The following is a 13,685-nucleotide window of genomic DNA, read 5'->3' as shown; positions in this document are numbered from 1 at the left end:
CCTCCCTCTCCCGGGGCCGCCCCGCGGGCATGCGCGGCCCCACCGCCCCACTCCTCCCTCCGCCGGCGGAGCGGACGATCGTGGGCGGAGCCTCCCCGCCCGGCCCCTCCCCGCCCGGCCCCGCCCCGCCTGCCCGCCCGGCCCGCTGGGGAGCGGCGCGGGACGCGGTGCCGGCGGCCGGGCAGGGCCGGGCAGGGCAGGGCACGGCGCGCGTCCCCGGCGCGGGGCGGCGGCCGGGGCTGGCGCGGGGGGTGGCGGCTGCGCCCTGGCCGCGGCGGCAGAGGCGGCGACGGCGGCGGGGCGCGGAGCCCGGCGCGGGGCTCCCGCAGCCTCCACCGGCGGCCGGAGGTAGGTGCCGCGGGGCGGGGCGCGGGGCGAGCCGCGGCGGCCGAGGGCGGACGGGCGGCGGGTGACAGGTTGACAGGTTGACCGGGGCGGCGGCCGTGCTCCCGCGGCCCTCCCGTCGCGCGTTGCGGCGGCCCCGGTGCCGCGGGCGGCGGTCCCGCTCCGGCCCGTGACCATTGTTTCTCGCGGCGCCGGCCGGGCGCTGCGGGCCGGGCGCCGCCGGGGCTCGAGGCGGTGCGGTGCGGGGCCGACGGTCGCGGCTTTGTGCCCGCCGCAGGGGGCGGCCCGGTGGCGGTGACAGCGCGACTCCGCGGGGCAGCGCCCGCAGTGCGGGCCGGATGGCCGGCCGGGTGCCCGCGGCTGCCCATGGGCAGATCGGGGCCGTCCGGCTTGGCCGCGGACCGCCACCTGCCCTCGGGCCCCGGGCCCCGAGCCCCGCTCCGAGCCGAGCGGTGCCGCCCCGCGTCTCGGGGGCTGCTGCTGCTCCCGGGGATTTTTTGTCCGGTGTTTATTGAGGGTGTTCTTCTCGTTGGAAGTCTGTTTTCCAACACCGCTCGCCGATGCATGGCTTAAAATATACGCGTTGTCTGTCGGGGATGGGTTGTTAACGAGCGGAGGGTGAGCGGTTACCCTGAATTCTTCAGGGATTTTCCATTTAAACTCGGCGAGCAAATCTCAGTGTGTTGGTTTTTGTTTTTTTTTCCTAGCAACCTTGCACGTCATTTATCGCTCGCGAAGTAACTGAACGTGTAAGGTGAAGGTTCCCTCACAAATACGCCGCTGATTGGAGTGTTTCGGGCACGGCGTTAGTGTGGGATGGAAATCAGCGCGCTCCTATCTCTTCCCAGTGTGTGTAGGGGAATTAGGAGAAGCTTCCCATGGCTGCGGATGGCTGCGGTTATTGGGGACCCGGTTGCCCCGTAGCACTGTGCCCCGCACCGCCGCTCTGAGGGCGGCACTCCGCGGTGAGCCCCGGCGAGGCGCTGGGGTCTCTTTCGCTGTGCGATGGGAAGCCCGATCTGAAGAGGGGATAAGCGCCGGAATTAACTCGAGAGCCGTATCGAGTGCCCGCCCGTAAGCAGCGGCGGGAGCTGCCTGGAGCAGCTGGGGGGATGCGATGGGTGCATGCGGCACGTGAATGGCTCTGTCGGTGTGATAAGGCGCAGGTAGCTCCGTGCATGCCACCGCTCGGTGCAGCTGGCATTTGCTGCCAGCTGGCTGTGCGGAGCCTGCAGCAGCGTGCGTTACAGGGAAGAGATGCACTCGCGTGTAACAAAGGCGCTTGGCTGATCTCCTGTTTGAGGAACCAATTCTTCACAAAAATCTGCCTTCTGGCACCGCGGCACCCCACGTTCCCCTGCCTCCGCATCCCTCCTTTTTCCCTGTGGTTGCCCACACCAGGCTGTGCGCTGTGCAAACGCAGCAACCCGTCGATGCTTCATCCCTCTCTAATCCCATCCTGCCCCGCTAATCGCCTCGCCAAAGCTTTGACACGAGGTGGTAAGGACCAGAGGTGGTACGGACCAGGCGTAGCGTTACAACCCTGCGTTGGGTTTGGAGCATCCCTGGCGCATATGTGATTGGGAAATAAAAACTGTGTCTTGAGGGTAGATCCCAACAGTGCGAGGGAGATGCAGCCAGAAAATGGCACCTGGGGCGGGTGTTGCTGCGCAGCCAGCTGTGCGCGGGGAGCAGCGAGCGGAGGTGGGAGGGCGCAGCTCCCTTGGCGTAGCAGCAGGGTTCTTATTTTAGCGTGGAAGACGGCCAAAGATAAGGAGCGGTTGTCATCCGGCTGCTGGGAGGACTTGTGGAACAACAACACCAACAAAAAGCTTTGTGGAGGTGGAAATGTTTTCGTATGGGTACCGAAAAAACAAACAACGGGAGAAAAAAGCAGGCAACCTTGTGAGTGATGGACTTGCCGCGTGAAGCTGGTGGTACCAAGGTTCTTCCCGTAAAAACCAGAATGATCCTAATTAAGCCCAGATCCCGTTAAGTGACGCGTGGCTTTATTCATTTCAGATGTTTCTGGGTCCTAGAGATGGGGCCAAATGGGAAGAGTTTGATGTGGCAGAGAGTTTAACCCCAATTATTTTGACATAAATCACATGATTGTTACAGTAGCCAAGTACATGTGATGGGTGACCCCGAGCTGCCGAGTAAAAAATGTGTATGTATTCTTCAAAATTTCCATGAAAAAAAACCTTTAAAGACCATTAGAGACAATGCCTGCAGGTCTGCCTGTAGGACACACGGCTGAAATGGGGGCTGTGGAGAGAGCAGATGAATGGTCTCCTTGCAAAGCTGGGGTGGGTAAATGATCTGGGGCAGCGCTGGCTTCTCTACTTGGAGTGGAAGGAGCAGGTTGAGGATGCATGGTGCTGGCCATGAATGGCTTCACTTGGAGGTCAGGCTGCCCTGGGTCACATCTCCAGAAGTGGCATCTGCGGGGATATTTTGGTAGCCTTTCATATACTTTCTTTAGAAAGAAGGTGGTTTCCTTTTTCATGCTGTTCTGTTCTGCTCAAAGCCTTTCTGAATTATTTCAGAAGACACCAGGTTTCAAAGAGGAGGTAACTAGCTTTGTGAGAAGTTGTAGACTTTGAACCACCGCAGACCTTCCTCCGTTCTCCCCTGGAATTTCCTTTCCTGTTATTTTGCAGTGTTGGCCATCCTTCCCAGGGCACTGAACAGCCCTGTAATTTGGCCACCCTGTGAAGGAGCCACCTTGTCAAGTGATGTAGCGTTGCTGGCTGGTTCTGGCTTCCTCCCATCTTCCAGCAGGTCTGCCAACATGTACAGCAGCCACATAGCAATGCTGCAATATGGGCAAGGAGAAGGTTGACCTCTCCACCCTAGTGAGTTTCAGCGGGCTTGTTGGACATCTGAGGCTGTATTTCCACATCCAGTTAGTGCAGGCTGGTTCTGAACAGCAGTTTGTCCTCCAACACCTTTGTTTGCTTCAACCTTTCAATTATGTTTCTGCTTTTATTGTGACATGGAAACAAAGAGGCGGCAGAAATACGGTGGCTAGCAGGAGGGCCAGGAGAACAATGGCTCTCACTTGCTTTGGCAAGCGGTGCAAAGCCAGGTTATTTGGAGGAGTGCAGGTCCTGCATTCCAGTGAAAAATAATTCATTAACGGCCAGAGAATAATCGCTTTGCTCCAATAAGGCACTCCAGCTGCATTGCACCAACTGTTCTTTTTCAGCCTCTGAATCCTTAATGACAGTAGTAGCTAATTTCTCTTTTCTGTGTTTTCCTAACTGCAGTGTCCTATTTTCTCCGAGTTTATTGGGAAAATAATAGAAGTCATTACATAGCTACTTGTCACCTTTCAGAGAAGAAAACTTCTCTCTGGTTGAATGGCCAAGTTAGTTATTTGGTGACCGACTGGAACAATAGCAACTTTTTGTAGCTCATCAGTTATTCATCTATGCTTGGTGAATAAACTAATTAGTTAGAGGAGTGTCACTTAACTTGTGGTCCGTGAGTATCAGAAAATGATGAATAAAATACCCGCAGACGGTACAGCAATTGCACGTCTGCATTCTGTTGCACTCCAGCAACAAGAAATACAGAGTCAGGAAGTGACAAAGTGAGTAATGTGTCTTCGTTGTATATATTTTTGTTTTATCGTCTTTGAAAGCTTATGTGACTGTACTGCATGAAATTGTCCTTGGTTTAAAAAAAATACTTAGGTGGTTCTTTTGGTTGAAGGAAAGATACCGAGGAGTGTTGAACTGAATGAGGCAAAAGGGCAATGAGAATAGAAATGTGGAAAACTAAATAAAGTGTAGAATATTTTTGTGTTTATGATGCACGTCTTTCTGGTGGTTGGTGATGGATGGCTTGCTGTAGAGCTGGACTCACACGAGGCCATTGCAAAGCAAACAGGAAGGGCAACGTGTTGTTTTTCAGTTAGGATTTTCCTAGCCAAGCAGCCAGGCATCGCCACCAGAATAATAGCCCTCTCCTCCAGCCTTGGTGATGGATGGCCTGGAGGCGGGAAGGCAGCTCGGTCCGATGGCAAGCTGGGGCGGAGGCCTTGCAACCCTGTGGTGATGCAGGTGTTGCCTGGGTTGGGTCATGCTAGGAGCGCCAAGAGTCCATTGGGATGGATGTACAAATAGCTGTCACCGTATTTTTTTAAAAATAAAATCTTATTTCCTCCCTTGGGGGGGGGGGGGAAGAGGACTATCATGCTTTGTTTGGAAGAATCTGGTCTGTGGTACTTTATTGCGTGGTACTCTCTTTGGGGTCCTGGAAGAAAGTTAGGGCAGGGGCTGAGCCCAGAAGCCTGGCCTTTGGGCAAAGTTATCCACAGGCCCCACTGGGAAGTGGTTGGATCACAGGACTCAGCCTGAAAGAACAATGGGTCTGTAGCCCTGGAGAGTCTCCTGGTGGACAGCAAAGGCTGCTTGCTACCTAGGGGAGAGCGTGTGTTATGTAGGTACGTGTGCCCAAGCCTGTGCACACATGCTTACTAATGTAAGCCTGTTCTAGAAGAAGGAATGCAGAGAAGAGCCCTGCCGTTGTAGTCACGAGGTGCAGTTAGTTCATCCCTGGGGGCAGATGGGATTGTCTCTCTGTTCTGGGTGTGGGAGGACCTCTGTATGGTGAGGGTGGATTTGCAAGGCCTCTGTGATGGAAGGAACTGAGTTCCATGTCACAGCTCTTCTGTGTTGGGCATGCAGAATGCCTCAGAGGATGTTGTGCTCTGACGGGGCTCACAGTGTCAACCTCGGTATCTTGTATCTCATCCAGCAATTATATTAAGCAACAGTTCAGCTTAATGAAGGCTGCTTGGACGAGCTCCAGTTATGCTGGAGCTGAAGGGATTTCGGTAAGTAGAAGAAAGCAGCATTAAGAAGTTACATCCCTGCTCACTGCACTACCTTCTCTGGTTTGGATTTGCTAAGTCCTTAAATGATTTGTTTATTATTAAGATGCTCAGGTAGCAGCCATGGACCGTCCCAGTAGTGTTTTGTCATGATACCATCACTTGTGTTTTAGGATACGTTCTGGCTGTCATGGTAACTTCGTGTCTTCCAGAGAGAATTGTGACATTGATGGGGCTAGCCCTAGTACTGCTAGATGCCACAGAAAAAGAAAGTGAAAGCAGAGCATTGCAGTAGGCCACAATCCTCACATTCATAGCGAGTAGCTGCAAAGCTGGCTATGGCCTGCAGGGACTTAGCACAGCCTCCAGCCCCTGTCCACAAGGCGACCGACCCCGAAATGGTTAAGTTGGAAGATGAGGGGAACGCTGATCACGGAGGGGCTCTGGACATCTTAGCCATGCTGTGGTTGCTGGAGAGGCTTGTCAACACTCCTGCTTCCTGTTTGCTTTCTGGTGGGGCTGAAGAGCTCTTTGCTTTGAAGCACAAAGGCACAAATACTTCAGGGCTCGGTGCTTCTGAAACTGCTTTTCTTGAGGAGAGGTGCCACTGAACTTCCAGGGAGCTGAGGTTCTCTTATGTTTAAAAAGGAAGGGGGTGTTTCTATTAGAGTTTCCTGTTTTGAACTCTTTAGTTACAGAAGGATTGCCTTTTTGTATTTTGTATTTGTAGATGTAACGCACTCATGTGGATTATTTTCATAGTTATTTTTATGTGATTTGATTTGTGCAAATAATTTTTCCTGTTCTGTTTGAGGCTGCTGCTTTAAGAAAGTCTAAGTAAGGTTTCCTGTCAGGAATGGTTTAGATGTGGTTGAATCTTGCCCGGGGGCAGAAGGATGGCTCAGACAACTTATCAAGGTCCTCTTCAGGACCTTTGCTATGGTTCTAGGCAGTTACCAGACAACATAAATTTGCAGCAAGTTGCTCTGGTTATGCTGATAGGATTTTGCTGTAGCATATGACATGGGTACTTGTTTGAAAAGGAAATAATAGCTAATTGCAGTATAGTTACTGCTGCTGAATTTGACAAACGTTTCTTAAAATTACGGAGGAAAACAACCAATGTTTTCAGACTAACATTATGATATGGCTGTGATTAATTTTTCCAGGAGCTGTGCGGTTTTTATATCTGCTTAAGTGTATTAACATTTTAAAAGGTCAAAGGTAAGCTTTAAAATGGATGCCAAATTAAGATGGATGGGAGGAAAATGACATTTAGTTCTTGTTACTGCATATTGTTTGAATTTGACCAAAGGCAAAAACAAAACAAAGAATCACCCTCCCCCCAGACAGACACAGATGCACATGTACACTCTGTCCACCTGACATCCCCATGTCTAGGAAAGCCTTAGTGGTGCAGGAAAATCCTCACCCTTACAAAAATGAGTGGTCTTTGCTTCCAGATGGTCTAGGTACTCTGCTGAGCCTCTCATTTAACTAATGTGAATGAACTCTCTAAATAAATCTAGCTAAAATATTTATATTAGGAAAATATGGCTCATGTGAACCGTAACCACGCTACCATTTCCTGCCCTTGCTGTGTTTGAGATGACGGCTTCACCAGGGAGAAGGGACTGTGCTCTCATCTGCATCCACACAGCTTCTGGCGGACAAAGTCCTTCCGAAATCAAAACACAGGTTACAGTGGGAATGGGTCCTCTGCATCAGTGAGAACGAGGCACTGTGGGAGCTGCTGTATGGAAGGAACCAATGCGCAACAACTGTGATGTTGGAGAAAGAAGTATAGCTTGCCAGGAGGACCAAATCTGATATATGTCCATCGTTCCCACTCTTGTTCTGAAATCAGGCTTAGGACCTAGGTTGCGATGCACCGTGTCTTTGGAGTTATGGCTGCTCCATTCTTTGAGGGACCTAGCGCCTGTTTTAAATTCCCTTCCTGCTAATAGAAGTCGCCTTACGCATCCCTTTTTGGGGTGCTGAAATTGTTTTTCCCGGGTCCTGACCAAAACAAAAATAAGAACAAAAAGAGGGGGAAAATGTGAACTGTTCAAGCACTTGGTTCCACTGTGAAAACGTATTTCTCATTTCAAGCTGAATTGATTCCTGCAAGGCCTTGCTGCCTTCCGAGTGGAACAAACAACACGCTTATTTTTTTGTTTTACCAAGAAAAAGGAAAGAAAAAAAATATAATCCTTCAGTTGCTCAACGTAAACATTTCTTTGTGTTTTATGTTGCTTTCTATTTTTCTTTCAGCCTGGCCACTGTAGCAAACAATTTCATTATTTGCATAGCTCTAATTGCAGTGATTAAACAAACACAGCAAACGCTGACCCTTCGCAGAGCCTCATCACAACCCCGCAGCCAACTTCGTCTGTGTTTTTTCTGCAGGGAGGGAGGGTGGAGTGGATTTGTGCTAGGCTGAAAAGAAATTACAGACATTTATTTTGCTTTTTTTTTCCCCCTTCGAACTGTTAACGCTGCTGATGTAGAGCAAGAATAATTCCACCCATCCTCTTGCTGGCAGATTCAGCGGTATCACCGTGGTGTGAACCTGATACAGCTGAAGAACAATCGGGTTTCGAATAGCTTGCTCATGTGTTACTCCCAGGCTGCAGCTTCCAGTGCCTTCATTAGAATAATGCGTAGGATTGATGCTCTGCTAGCAATACTGATACTAACTCTAAAGGCTCGGAAGCAAACATTTACACTTTCATTTTCCATCGTGCAGATGGCAGGTACCCTAGCACGGGGGCTAAGCAAAATCTTATCTGGCTGCAGTTCCATCAAATTGGAGCAAACAATTTTTTGGGACATTTTTTAATGACATTTATTTATAGCAGGTAGAGCACAGGCGGCTGCTATTTCTCAGCGTGCTGGAAGAATGTTCTCCAGATGGTGCTTACTGTTTATGCTTTTATTGAGTTCACTCGAACACAGCAGCACTCTACACAAAACATGGAAAATTGGAAAATAAAAACAATTATGTTTTTACAAAGTGCCGTGTTATTTGCTGAAATGTCTTATTTGACTGATGAGAGATGCTCTGGGGAGGCATGGGGGATCAGTGCCTTTCACAGGCGCCCACTGGAATGGGTGCATGCATCTCCCCAGCTTGAGGGAAACTGCCACTCTCCTCCACATGGTGGCTTTTATATGGCTGCTGGTGGTACCTTCATATGTGTGTCTCCCCTTCCTCCAGAGCTATGGGTGAATTTAGGAAGGGGGTGGTGATGGCATTGCGGTGGTTGAGTTTTCTCCGCCTGGGGTGGGAGAGAGGTGAGACAGAGCTGTCCCTGAGCCCTCTTTGTGCCATCATTCCCGTTGGCTTCCAATCTTCATAAATAGTAAAGTATTGAGGTCTTCTGCTGGTCTGTGCTGAAAGCAATGGCAAAGCTCGGGACTGGCACCCGAAAGGAGCGGTGTGTTCCCTGGCATCTTTCTACCACAGTGAAGCTGTAGATCCCCACACCATCCAGTGGTGGGTGCGCTCTTGCCGTTGTATCTGCTCAGCCCTAGAAGTCTGGAAGCTTTAAATAAAAGACTGTGGAATTTTAAGGCAATTTCCTCATTGGTAATACTTGGAACACATTTCAAAAATGGTTTGTTTGGGTTGTTGTTGGTTTTTTTATCTCCATTTCAACAAACAAACAGACCAATCATCAAAGTAGATTTCAACAAGAAGAGGGAAAAAAAGCCTTTCAGTAAATATTTCTGGCTTCTGTTAGCAAACGGAACAAAAAGCCAACAACAGTTCACAGTGCTTCAGGACAATTATTCGACCAGCAGAAAACCCTCTCCAGTTTAAACTTTCAATTTGGATGCAATTATTATTTCTTTGTAAAGTCAAGCCTTCGGTTTCCTTTGAAATCCAGTTTCGAGCCAGCAATACTTTCAGTGAAATTGAATTTCAAGAAATGAACACGTGAGCTGCTGTTCAACCTGTTTTGGGGATTTCTTAGCTAAACGGTGGCGCAGTGCTGCATGGCGCTTCGATTTCTCTCCTCTTGCAACCCAAGAGACAGCCTTTTTCCAACCTGAATTCTTGCTACATCAGCTACACGCTGTTTATCTTCAGCTGCTCCCTTGGCAGTTATTATTTCTTAATGTGTTAATTGTAGTTCCTGGACCCCAGCGTGTGAGCATGTGTAATGCTCGCTGTAATGACGCCGATGCATTCTGTAGTTCCTGGAATTGCAGAGAGTAAATGTTATATTTGTCCTAGGCACAGGGCATCCAGTAAAGGAAACTAATTACAAGAATTCAAATAGCATAAAAAGAACAAAATGGGTAACTGGGAGGAGTATGCAGTGAGCCTTGGGTTTGGTGGGGTTTTTTTTCTGCTTATTCAATTATGGTTCCAACCAGTGGTCTTGCTTGGTGCGATATGTATATATTTTAATTAAAACTTGAATTATGTCGGTTGCTTTCCACCTTCTAACAATATTTCACTGTGAATTCATTCCTAATAGCGAGTAGTCAGGGGTAAGGAATGGCTTTGCTGAGCGATGGGGACTGTTAATTATTAAAAAGAAACCTATGGATTTAAAACAAATTAGAACTCATTAAGATGAGGTCTGTTTCCACATAGAGCGGCTTGACATCTGTGAGCCTGGAAAATGGCACTTTCTAGCCAATACATCCCTCGTAGAACTGCACCTGTGCTGCAGGGGTCCGGTTGCTGTTGGGGCTCCTGTCAGAGATCCCAGCTTGGTTTGGTTTTTGCTGCCCAAACCTGGCTGTGACTCAAGCTGTTTGTTCTTAGGGGCTTTCTGTGGAACTGTGTAGAAAATCTCGTGGGTTGAACTGATGGTTGGACACCGTATACATATAGAACCATGTACAGTTGGAGCCCTCTTTCCTGAAGTTTTTGGAGGTGGTGGCTGTGTCCACGGGAAGCTCCTAGTAAGGAGAGCAAAAGGTGACATATGACGAGCATTTGAGAATTTAGTTTTATGTTCCCATATGGGCTTTGCACCCCAGGATTTGCTGTCAAGCTGAGATATCCCTCAGATTGTCAGTAGCGTCACTGGGAGCAACACGCTTGCGTCGGGAGCAGCAGTACCGCCATTCTGCTGGCTAGAAATCAGCAATAACATTTTGACATCTGTGCAACAGTTTAAAATGAATTATTCAGCACATAGATCGTGCTTTTGGAGCAGCCAGCGCATCTCTGCCCATTTACTGCTGTCAGTCCGTGATGGAGATGCCACTGGTGCCAGTGGGAGCGGAGCACATGGGGCTGGGGGTAGGTTTTGGCCTGTAGCCTGGAACAGCATTTGACAGCACCCCTTCAGAAAATGAAGGGAATAATCTGTGTCACCATTGACAATAGATCTAAGACCACGATGGTGTGCTGTTCTCTTGGATTATTTTAAATACATGCTGAAGTGAAGGCCTTAAACAATCAGCGGTTTGGACCGTTCAAGTTAAGCTCCAGAGAGTGAAGGATGAGATCAGCACGTTGCCTGTGAATCCCCAGATCCTCTGAGCATCCTGTGCCCCATGGGAGCACACCCAGGCACTGCCCTGCGGCTGGTCGGAGCAGGCTCCAGCTTCTGCCTTCAGCGTGAAGGAGTCGCTGATTCCTATCAGCAATGAACATGTGTGAGAACCGCAGCGAAAGCAACATCTGATTGGGAAAAACAGGGTGAACAGCAATGAGAACGCACTGTGGGGAACTGCAGGTGGGGGAGGCTGGGAGGAAGGACAGAGTGGCAGAACAGCAGCAAAGACCAGGTCTGTTTGAGACAGGCTTGTGGGAGCAGAAGTGGGCATTTAGCTTCCTAATTCAGCACAGTCCTCTGAATTAAAGCTGCGTATGTGTTGTGAGGCTGGCATCTGTTATTTCATAAGATGCCTGTTCCCCATAGCTGCATTTTAAATATCAGTGCAGAAAACAGGATGATAAAGTTCAGTGCTATAGGTCATTGGCAATTCCTCGCCTCCCTTTAAGTGCTGTGCTGTAGCTGTCCACTGATGGTTTATTTAGTGGGCCAAAATTTGGGAGCACATGAATATCATTGCGGTGTGCAGCAAAATCAGCAGCCTGGCATTGTCTGTGTCCATGTTTAGGTGATGAAGCCCACATGGCTGCCCAGAGATCTCCTCCTTGAGATCTCCAAGAGCCATCTGGCCATGGGCCTGGCACCCTGCTCTGGGTGTGCTGCTGGGGCAGGGGCTGGGCCTGATGGACACAGAGGTGCTTGCCAGCATCAGCCCTCCTGTGATTCTTCAGGTGGCTAACTGATAACCCAGCCTTCCCCGGTTTCTGTCCATGCATGTGTAACAAATAACACCCTACCATGTAAGTAGCCCAGTACTGCACTTGGAAAGGAAAGACATATTATCCGGGTAACTATAAAACAAATGGCTAGTGTGCATTAAATTTCTCATGCAGGAAAGCAGATCTATAGAGAAAAGACACTTAAGCACATAATGAAAGTTAAGGAGATCCTTATGTCTTACTGAAGTCAGTAGTGTTTAAGCATGTACTAAAACCTTTCCTGAAACAGGGACGTATACACTGATAGTAACACAATAGCTGTAAGGCTGATGCTGAAGGGCCCTGAGTGTGCATGTATTTGTAGCCTTACTATCAGCATCCTCAAGAGCTCTGCCAAAAGGAGAGAAATAACGCTGAATACCTCACATCTCATGATGCCCAGGTGCGGCTCTTTTGCAGGAGGTGTGCTATATTCGCCTACTGCTTGGCACCAGCACTCCTGTGGCTGCCATTTCCAGCAGTGTGAGCTGCTGCCTGGTTCTGTACTGTCGTGCAGCCAGCACCAGCTGCATGCGGGCATGTGCGTGCCATGCTTCTGTAATGTCTGTGCAGGCTTTCTGTATGTCTGCCATCACCGAGCTCCTGTACTTCCTTGCTGTCTTTGATCTACTCACCATCGGTGTGCTCCTCAGAGGCAGAGGAGTGTTCCCACCCTTTGGCCGGGAGATAGGAGAGACACAGGGAGATAATCAAAGTTTTAATCACATCCATGTGGAGGCACATTGGGGGACGTTCTTCCCTGTATCTGTGGGCACTGGGCTCTGTGTGGGTTGCTCAACCTGATGTGGTAGGCTTATGGCAGGGGACCCAAATGTTCAAAGACCAGGGAGGGAACCTGCCTTGCTGGTGTGTGTGTGAGCTGGTGAGGAACCAGTGACATACAGAAGAGCCAAGAGAAAGGGAAAGAGGGTAAACATCCAAAATAATGTATGTATGTATGTATGAGGGTGAAGAACACTACGTGCTTTTATTGCCACTCGATTGGAAGGATGTGTGCAGCCTGTGAGTATCCATTAATTAGTGCTGCAGTTGCTCTGTGCTGGTATCAATAAAACCTTAATGGTACATGGTACAGGGCTGTGATTTCTTCCTTTTTCCACATGCCCTTGTGAAGATGCCTGTGTGTCAGTGCAGTGCCTTGTGAACAGGGTATGCCACTGTGCCTGATGATGTAGCAAGAGGACTGTAAAATCCTTCTGCACTTAGCTGCAGTGTTATTTTTCCTTATAAAGGATCTATGATACACAGTGCTTCCTTGCACACACAAAGTCATCGACGTTTTTGTTCCTTTTGCTGAAACATGCTAATTCTTAAAATGGCTCCTGCGCAGGCATTGCTGGCTGCACTTAGTGCCTGCAGTGCGATGGGTTAGCAGCAACAACAGCAAAGGCTCTCCTTCATTTCCTTTATATGCACATCGTGCAGCTTTTCAAACAGTGCATCAAACAACACCGACTGGAAATTTCCAGGCCCATTTCCTGTCTGGTGCATGCTCATAAAGCAGGATTGTCTGTACGGTGCGTAGCTGCAGTACTGCAGAAAGTCAATAAAGAGCTGACCATCTCACCTCTATCAAAAGCAGTTGAGAAGCCCTGCCTCATCTGCCTTATTAAAACCACACTTGACTCCTGCAGAGAGACATAGCTGGAAACCTCGAAGAGAAGGAATAAGAAGGAGGCAGAGCTTGCAGTGAGTATTCTCTTTCTGGGTCTTGCAGTGAGGTTAAAGAGTATTTGTTTTAAAATGAACCGAAAAAAGCAGATTCGTTAAGGTCTTTGCGTAAGTGTGGGCATTTTGCTTGAACTCTCCCACATCCAGTATGACACAGAGATGAGATGATTCGTTATTGCAGCAGTGAGTGGATTTCAATAGCTCCCTGATGGATTTGTATTTTAAATGTAAGGATGTGGATGCACAGAGATGTGCGTGTATGTATGGACTTTATCTCTGCACGAAAAGGCATGTCATAGAAACAGATACAAGAGGTAGGATTTGTGCTGCAGTCTGTATTTCGGTACATGCTCAAAAGGCTGCTTATTTTTTTATTTCTTATATAATAGTAATCGATTGAATGTTTGCCAGGCTTTCAGTGGGAGCCACCAGGAGTCCCTACCCCCACCTTCCCAGGGCCTGATAGCTTTTTCTCACCTTAAAATGGAAAAAAGAAAGAACTTCAACAGAAAGATCATTGCT

The 13,685-nt window shown here is 49.1% G+C and overlaps 1 protein-coding gene across 3 annotated transcripts in view; it reads left to right on the top strand.

Moving 5' to 3' along the window:
• The first annotated feature begins 209 nt into the window (after positions 1-209).
• RAI2 (retinoic acid induced 2) overlaps positions 210-13,685 on the top strand; it is a 33,437-nt gene continuing 19,961 nt past the window's right edge. The window contains exon 1 of one of the 3 annotated variants that reach the window (XM_072349422.1): positions 210-348. The gene's annotated coding sequence lies outside the window, so the exon portion shown is untranslated. Of the gene's footprint in view, positions 349-1,273; positions 1,420-13,161; positions 13,182-13,685 lie in introns of those variants that run through there. The other 2 variants (XM_072349439.1, XM_072349448.1) reach the window with 2 other exon arrangements.

This window comes from Excalfactoria chinensis, chromosome 1, assembly GCF_039878825.1.
Source record: "Excalfactoria chinensis isolate bCotChi1 chromosome 1, bCotChi1.hap2, whole genome shotgun sequence".
NCBI classification, from domain to species: domain Eukaryota; kingdom Metazoa; phylum Chordata; class Aves; order Galliformes; family Phasianidae; genus Excalfactoria; species Excalfactoria chinensis.
The sequence above is the reverse complement of the archived record's forward strand: the minus strand, read 5'-3'. Positions and strand labels throughout refer to the sequence as shown.